The sequence below is a fragment of the Triturus cristatus genome, chromosome 7 (genome assembly GCF_964204655.1).
Source record: "Triturus cristatus chromosome 7, aTriCri1.1, whole genome shotgun sequence".
Taxonomy (NCBI): domain Eukaryota; kingdom Metazoa; phylum Chordata; class Amphibia; order Caudata; family Salamandridae; genus Triturus; species Triturus cristatus.
Window position 1 is genome coordinate 14,846,790 of NC_140590.1, and position 7,948 is coordinate 14,854,737.

The window sequence follows — 7,948 nt, forward strand, 5'->3', positions numbered from 1 at the left end:
ACTTGCAGATAACCTTGAGGGAAGCTAAACAAGCATTTGCAATGCAATAGGTCTCGCATTCGCAGAAGTGTGAGCTATTGGCATTGTAAATGACAATTCCTTTTATTTATGTGTTTTGAAAACATTCAAGGGGCGTGTAAACATGCATTTTGTACTTATTGTCCTGGCTAAGGAGAAGCAAGGCTGTCAGTAAAAGAGCCGCAGTTACTGCCAGCTTTGCTTCTCGTAAGCAATGACTAAGTGGAAAGTATGTGTTTACGCATTGCTTTCAGGTTTTTAAAAACACAAATAAACGGCATTGTCATTTACAATGCCATTAGCTCAAAGTACAGCAAATGCGAGACCTATTGCATTGCAAATGCCTATTGAGCATATTCATGTGAAACTGCTATTGTAGAGGCCTTTGGACAGTGAGGGGAGGTGTGGGCTGAATATGCGGCTCCGGGTTTGTATTGTGCACAGTTCATAAAACAGTTTATAAAGCCGTACTAGAGTACAATTGCTTGTAAGTGTGGAAATTAATCAATAAGGGCAAAATGAAATGTGAAGAAGCTGATTAAATGTGGGTAGTAATAGTGTGTGGGCTTGTGTTTATTGAGGGATAGCGGCTTAAAACTGCTACAGCGTTTGTTTATTGCTATACGATCTTTAGATCAGCAGTAGAAAATGTGAAAGGAGGGTCAACACGGGGGGGGGGAAGGTAAAAAGAAAGTAAAGGGCGAATAGATTTATGCGAGAAGGCGCTGCCAGATGGTGCGAAAGATAAGATTTAGAAAACAGTGTTTGAAGCAGCCGAAAAGTGCTGGAGGGCATGTGTTGAAGCCGACTGTTTATACTTGCGTTGGCGTGTGACTAGCAGCAATTGAGTGTAGGGAGGAGGGGCTGGGCCGAGAAGAGAAAGTGTGTGCGCAAAGGGATACCAAGCATTGGCATCGCCAATAGGTCACGCCTTTGGAACCTTATAAAGTGTTTAGCCATGCAGCACATTATCCTGGGTGCTACAACATCTACTGTTACTTAACGTGCCACTGGTGATGTGACAAAGCTAAGTACAACAAGCACAACATAAAGTGGCTGCCTGTGCAGGAGGAAGATGCTTACGTCAAGAGCCTTGGCACCACGCACTCTTCACCTCAATCCACCTCACCTCGGTTTCTCACAAGCATGAACCAGTGCTGCAGGTATTCACCTAATGTATTACAAAGCCTTGCTAACCATTTCCTATTGGGATGTAAATAGACTTTTAAAGACCTGTGAAATGCTCTGGTGAGGCGGAGATAAGACCTGAGACACTGATCATGGAGCGCACAGCAGTTCATGTGTGTGTGTGGTTTTTTTCTCCTGTCCGGGCTGAGACACAAGAGGGATGGGCTGCTAAAGCCTGCTATGGGTATATAGGTATACTCCCTAAATGGCAGACAGCCAGAGACGGGTGCAGTCAGGGTCATGGAGGAGCAGGGACAATACAATGGGTTGAAATAATGAACTGCAGGGAGAGGAAAAGGGAATGAGAGGAGGATGGGCAGCGTGGCATGTCAATTACAGCACATTAGCCGTGAACATTTGAAATTGATGAGGTATGTGAATCAGCATCAGCAAAAAGCACGACACAATCAATAATGTTACACAGTAAATGGGGAATGGTAATGGTGCACTTCAAGGGCGGTGGTGCCGATAATTTTGAATATGCCAAGTGTGTCATTAAGCAAGGTGTCTGGTAGACGCAGTAACATTTGTTTAGGTCCCCTGTGCGTTTGCTTATGACGGTGGGCAGAGGACTCCTAACACAACGCTGGAGAGCAAAAAATGCAAGCATTTGCAATGCAATAGGTGTCGCAGTTATGCGAGTTTGAGCTATTGCTATTGTAAATGGCTATGCCTTTTATTTTGGTTTTGGTTTATAAAACATAAATAAAAGATAATCATTTACCATGGCAATAACTTAAACTCGCATAAATGCGAGACCTATTGCATTGCAAATGCTTGTTTAACACCATGCTGTCGCTTTCAAAATCAGCTGCAGAGACAAGGCTGTTCAGCCCTTTTAACGCTCTTGTCACTGAGTGAAAAGCTGCGCTACATGGAAAACAGCTGCTATGCTTGCTGTTGATTGAAAGCGCCTCGCATGGGGAGGTGGGGTGGGGGGTACATGTAGCCAGAAAATAATGCTCCTGTTATCTGTCATTAACAAGTTTACATGTAATACATTGCTGGTCAAACAGCGAAAATGAGCAAAAGTACGCAAACAAATTTGTGCAGCCATGTTAAGTTAAATAAATGCCCCATGAAATAATACAAGTGTCGTATAAACAAACAAATGTAGCCGTGCGTGCTTCCACAAGAAGATTTTTCATATGCAAGGACAAAGTATGCATAGATTAGTTAAATGGAGTCTAATGCTAAGACGCAAAGAAACGTGTGAAGGCAGAGAAGTTAATTAAAGTCTCAAATAAATAGTAAAAGTATTGGCGAAACAAAGAAATGTAGAACGGAGTGCTCCCGCAAAAAAATGCATTGGCTAAAGTACGGAAACATTAGTTATATGGAGTCAGTTGCCAACACGCCAGAAAGTGTGTGCAGACAGGGAAAGTTAATTAAAGGCCCAATGAAAAAAATAAAGTTGTCAGAGAAACAAAGAAATGTAGATGGAGGCCGCAGCTTACTGCGGCCCACAAGTTTCAGGGTGCTTCAATCCGGCGATCCGCGGAGTACAGAGCTGGCTGGCCTCTGGAACGGGTTCTAATGCAGTAGTTATATTGCCCTATCATGATCCAGTACAATGTGTAAATCTAAACAAGCGCTAGTAATGTTGCCAGTTGTGGGTGTGCCGGCAGAGGAGGCTGGGTCTGCGCGAAATTGAAAGTGATCGCGATCAAAGCGGCCGCGAAAGTGAAAGTAAGCGCGGCGCGCGCGCCCGCGCACATGCACTGTAGCTTTAGGCCACGGCAGCACTTTCAAAGCCCAGATATAAAATGTCTCTTCGAGCCTTTGGCTCGCGAGACCTAAAAAACGAATGACATCCTTTTTAAGAAGCAAGAACCGCAATGTGCAAGAGTCATCAACTTCCAAGAACTGCAAGCGCCGTTCATCAAACATTGGAACGAGACCTACACAGCCAACCAATGTCCACCTTTGTGAGATATCGCTGCTTGGAATCACCGAGACGTCACAGATTCCGAATGTATGGAACTGAGTTTGGTCATATGAGACAAATCACATGGACACCAGCTTTAGACAGAAAAACAATGTCTCCACCAACATGGGTTTATATACAGACTCTCGCTTCTACAGGGAAATATCCCCAGTCTTACACATACACTAAAGGCCCAGGTAGCAGTGACTCATGTTGCAGTGACCTAAACCCAAACGTCACAGACCCCTGTCTTGGTTACACAGATTGTGCAATCTCAGATCCCAGTCAGCAACTCTTGCATATGTTTCAGGGTCTTAGAGACTCAAACTCACAGAGGGGGGAGATGTTCCTGCTTTTAATCTGTATTTCAAACCCTATCGTGCATATTGAGGTAGGGGAGATGGCCTGTGGCATGTTTAGTACATGGCCAGGCTCTTTTATATGAATGAGTTTATTTGTACAGCAGAGGGGCGTGGGATGCACACGCACTCTACGTCATACCGCATGCTCGCGCACACAGCACGACTCCTGCATTTATATCGCAAGAGAAGAAGGAGGCGCTCCATTTATAGCGTTATATTCTTATGAAGGTAAGGATGCCGTAGCGCTATATTCTTATGAAGGTAAGGATGCTGTAAGCGCTATATTTTTATGATGGTAAGGATGCCGTAGCGCTATATTCTTATGAAGGTAAGGATGCCGTAAGCACTATATTCTTATGAAGGTAAGGATGCCGTAGCGCTATATTATTATGAAGGTAAGGATGCCGTAAGCGCTATATTCTTATGATGGTAAGGATGCCGTAGCGCTATATTCTTATGAAGGTAAGGATGCCGTAAGCACTATATTCTTATGAAGGTAAGGATGCCGTAGCGCTATATTCTTATGAAGGTAAGGATGCCGTAAGCGCTATATTCTTATGAAGGTAAGGATGCCGTACCGCTATATTCTTATGAAGGTAAGGATGCCATACTGCAGTTTTTAAGTAATGAGCGGCGACTTTCCGAAGTTACAGTAAAGACAGGACCACGAGGAGGCCGCTTTGTTTTGAACCCTCGTTTCTCCTGAGCCATAAGTCATTACCAGACTGCAGGGAAATGGTCCCAGGAGCTCTGAAAATGTACAGCATCTTCTGCTGTCAAACGATAGCTTGTTAGGACTGACATTTCCTCAGTCTCAATCCCACTCTTGGACCTAGTGTACATATGTGTCAGTCTCAACCAGGAGCAATGCTTCACTCCGCCTCAAATCTCGATGCTGAGTGTTGAATCATGAACGGGACATTTACACAAAAGGAGGCTAAAATGTGATTGTGTTTCATGTGTCTGCCCTGTAAATCCCATAGGTCTACTCACTTACCAACTCAATACTGCAGACCAGGAGACCCAAGATCTAAATGATACAAGAGTCATATCATGGACGAGGCAAGTGGAAAGTGTTGCAGTTAGCGCTCTAGCGGTTAGCGCTAGAGTGCGGAAGCAAATTGCGCTGTGCGTACGCCACGACGGTGGCGTACGCAAGTATAAATAAAGGGGGCGCGCCTCCAGGGGGCAGTTTCGCGCCAACAGTATTTACGAGTGTGGTCTCTCTGTCACTGCCGCGCCGGCGATAAGCAAAGCACCGCGCGCGGCGCAACAGTGGCGACGAGGGTGGTCTGAACCGCCGCGTGTCGGCAACACCACCTGCTGTGATTTAGCCCGATCGCGGCAGACCCGCGATTACAGATCCGACGGCCCTACGAACTGCCTCCAGCCCGTTTTCCTCGCTGCATGCAGCTGGTGCCCCACAAGCCTCCTTACTCGACGGTGAGCACAAGTTTACACCAATCACTCTACCCAGGAGCAGCGGAGGAAAATACCCGTTTGGTCTGCCAGGCACCTGCTTCACAGTGCTGTCATCCAGCTCAGTTGTTGTCATTCAGACTCCAGTCTTGACTTTTTCTGCCACCCCTGAGTGTGCCAGTGTGCCCCACGTGCACCCCTGAGCCATCTCCCGCCTTACAGCTCCGCACCTTTCTACACCTGCCGCCTAGCTCCACATCACCAGCATTGCACCATGGGTGATGACGCCCGTCCAGCACCGGCCGTCCCGTTTCACCCGCCGACAGGCGTCCTGCCACCATTCAGCGAAACTGCTGACCCCGCCACGGCCGCACCACGCTGGCAAACATGGATTGGCCGGCTCAACAATTACTTTGTCGGGTTCAGAGAGACAGACGGCGCTGTAAAACGGTCGCTACTGCTTCACTATGCAGGCGAGGAAGTCTACATGCTTTTCAAGCACCTCCCCAACACAGGGAATGCGGACAATTACGACGCTGCTGTCGCAGCACTCAACGCACATTTTGACCCCCAGATGAATCCGGATTTCGAGCACTTTAAGCTGCGACAAGCAAGGCAGAAAGAGGGGGAGTCGGTGGATGCTTTTCACGCCCGACTGAGGGTGCTAGCTGACACGCACCTCGCAGGTGACAGAGCAAAGGAAGAGATCAGAGCGCAACTGATATGCGGCATCCGAAGCAAGAAACTGCGGAGCCTCATCCTCCGCCAACCGAACATCCCGTTGGCTGACATCCTAGTGCTAGCACGGTCCCATGACCTGTCCGACGCCCGTGCGGAAGAAATGGAGCAAGCAATCACGCAGAGCACGGGGTCACGAGTACCCATCAAGGTGGAACGAGCAGACGCAGTGAAGACGCATGAGAGGGCGCACCGACAGACAGCCAGGAGACCGTCTCAAGCCCAGTGTGGGTACTGCGGGTACGAAGAACATCCAGGAAAAACCTGCCCAGCGAGAGGGAAAACGTGCACGAATTGTGGCACCCCGAACCACTTTGCCTCTGTCTGCAGAAAGCGCTCCACAAGGACAGACCACAGAGGGAAACGGCCAGCAAGAAACATGGTGAGACAACTGTCCCAGCTGTCTCTGTCCTCCCATGCTGACGCGGGACGCCGGCAAACGCAAGCTTTGAACGAAGACGACTCCGAATCTGATGATGAAGGCGAAACGTATTTAGTCTCGTTCACCAAAGCCCTCAAGAGTACAAGAAGGCCACAACCTCGGTGTGACATCATGGTCGCCGGGTCAAGAGTGGACGCCGTAATTGACACTGGTGCGTCCGTCACTGTCATGGGAGTGTAGCAGTACAACCGCCTCAGGCCGAAACTTGAGCTCAAAACATCAAAAGCCCGAATCTACGCCTACGGGAGTGATGTACCATTACCTCTCGTGGGAGAGATGAAAGTACCAGTGAGCACGGGAGACGCAGAAGTAACAATCGACATACACATCATCAATCAGGAAGTGGATACACTCCTAAGCGGACACGCTGCCGAGGATCTAGGGTTACTGGCATTCCTCCGAAAGGTACAAGACACCCAGACGGCCAACCTACTGGACCAGTTCCCGGAACTGTTCACCGGTCTGGGGAACATCAAATGCCCACCAGTCAAGCTCCACATTGATCGCGCTGTTGCACCCACGGCGCTTAAACACAGACGGATTCCTTTCCTCTTACGCCCACTAGTGGAAGAAGAACTGAAGAAACTGGAAGAACAAGGGGTCATAGAGACAGTCACCGGACCGACCCCCTGGGTGTCCCCCATGGTAATCGCCGAAAAGCCCCGTCAACCAGGCAAGATCCGGGTGTGCATTGACATGAGGCTGCCCAACAAAGCCATCAAGAGGGAGAGGCACATCACACCTACTATGGACGATATCATAGCAGATCTCAACGGGGCCCGGTGGTTTTCAAAGTTGGACTTAAACGCAGGCTACCACCAGCTGACACTAGCTAAGGAGAGTAGATACATCACCACTTTCAGCACACATCTGGGGTTACGAAGATATCGACGACTCAACTTCGCGATCTCGTCCGCGGCAGAGATCTTCCAGAACACCATTCGTGACATCCTACAAGGCCTGCCCGGAGTCATGAATGTAAGTGATGACATACTGATCCACTCCACAACGGTAGACGAACACTACCGGCGAGTCCGAGCCACGCTGACACGACTCAAGGAGTATGGGGTCACACTTCATAAGGAGAAATGTCAGCTCTTCCAGCAGCGCATCGAGTTCTTTGGCTACACGTTTACCAATAACGGCATCCAAGTGGACCCGAGGAAGTCTCAGTCCATCAAGAACGCTCCCGCACCGGCCTCCGCATCAGAGGTACGCAGTTTTCTGGGAATGGCTACGTACTGCGGACGGTTCATTCCGAACCTGGCAACGATCGCTGAACCGCTCAGAAACCTCACAAAGAACGACGTCCCGTGGCAGTGGGGACCTCGCGAAGACCAAGCGTTTCAAGCCGTCAAAACTGCGCTTCTTGACCAGACAACACTGGTCTACTTTGACCCAGCCAGGAAAACCGAACTGCTAGTCGACGCCAGCCCGGTGGGGCTCGGAGCAGTTCTCACCCAGGAACAGGAGCCAGGTCGATGGGTGACGCTGGCATACGCGAGCAAGGCGCTCACAGCAACCGAGCAGAGGTATTCTCAAATCGAGAGGGAAGCACTGGCCATAAAGTGGGGCTGTCGACATTTCCACCTATACGTCTGTGGTCACCCGTTCACAGTCGTGACAGACCACCAGCCGCTAGTGCCCCTTTTCAAAGGGACAGCACCGCACCCGCCCCCGCGAATAGAGTGATGGGCCATCGGACTGCAACAATATCATATGGACATAACCTACCGACCAGGTGCTAAGAACCCGGCCGACTTCCTGTCCAGACATCCAGACAAAGAAGAGCACCATCTGATGGGAAGGGAAGAGGAAGACGATACCGAAGCACACCTTGACCTCCTGGCCGCT